This window comes from Lupinus angustifolius, chromosome LG11 (genome assembly GCF_001865875.1).
Source record: "Lupinus angustifolius cultivar Tanjil chromosome LG11, LupAngTanjil_v1.0, whole genome shotgun sequence".
Classification (NCBI taxonomy): domain Eukaryota; kingdom Viridiplantae; phylum Streptophyta; class Magnoliopsida; order Fabales; family Fabaceae; genus Lupinus; species Lupinus angustifolius.
The window spans coordinates 5,764,270-5,765,555 of record NC_032019.1 but is presented as its reverse complement, the minus strand read 5'-3'; the positions used below and the strand labels follow the sequence as shown (position 1 = coordinate 5,765,555).

The 1,286-nt window shown below is 33.7% G+C and overlaps 1 pseudogene; it reads left to right on the top strand.

The window, feature by feature from the left end:
* Positions 1 to 1,286, top strand: part of LOC109359675 — a 7,006-nt pseudogene that overhangs the window by 2,563 nt on the left and 3,157 nt on the right.

Below are 1,286 nucleotides of genomic sequence, written 5' to 3'. Positions count from 1 at the left end.
TTGGTGAAGCTCTAAGTCATAATGAGCCACCAATGCCATAACAATTCTTAAAGAATCTTTCTTTGAAACTGGAGAAAAAATTTCTTTATAATCAGCCCTCCTTTTGAGTGAAACCCTTGGCGACAAGTCTAGCTTTATATCTTTCAATGTTGCCTTTCGAGTCGCGCTTGGTCTTAAAGACCCATTTACAGCCAACTCGTTTTGAACCCTCGGGCAACTCAGCTAGATTCCAAACTTTATTATCGTCCATTGATTTCAACTCTTCTTTCATAGCATTGAGCCACTTTTCAGAATTGTCACTTTTCATAGCTTGTATGAACGAGACTGGATCCTTATCAATGCTTAAGTCACATTCATGCTCAAGTGAATACACAATATAATCATCAGAAATAGTTGGTCTTCTTTGCCTTTCAGACCTTCTTAATGTTATTTCTTGTGATTCTTCCATCACTTGATCATTAATGACTCCATTAATTGGTTCATTAACTATTATTTCATCCTGTGGATTTTGGATATTATCTTGTTGTCTCTGTGGGTAATTTGACGGTAATATAACCAGAGGAACAACATCTTGAGGAGACACCTTCGGTGAAGAAGGTTTATCAGAAGTCTCAATAATATCCACCTTTCGTGATTTATCACTCCCACTGGTTTGACTATTTTCAATGAACCTAGCATTTCCAGACTCAACTATTCTCGTACTATGGTTAGGACAATAAAATCTATACCCTTTTGACTTTTCCGGATAGTCAATGAAGAAACCACTAATGGTAGCCAAGTCCAACTCCATTACACCTAGTAAGAACTGGATCTGTTCAGACCAATCAACATAATTCAGTCCATTGAACTTGACGCATCCGTTGCCTAAGGCGAAAGCATTGAATGAAGCTGAAAAAAGACATGCTCACTTTTTAATGCTTTGAATAAATCTTTATGGATTCAAACTATACTTTTATTCATACACTTAATTTATCTTTGGATAAAATTTAAATGCATTAAACTTTCATTAATGATGCCTAATATTATTTTTTATTGGGTAATTAAACATACTCCTTAAACATGCATGTTATCTTTGGATGAACAAGCACAAACAAGTATTTTTTTAAAACTTTAATGTCACTAAATACATGCAATAATCCACCTTTGGGTGATCAAGATATGCATTATAATTAATGAACAAACCCAATTTATTATCCTTATAGCATCATAATCTTAATTACAAGCAATGATCCACCTTTGGATGATCATAATATGCATCATAATTTTAAATGTAAAATACCATTATA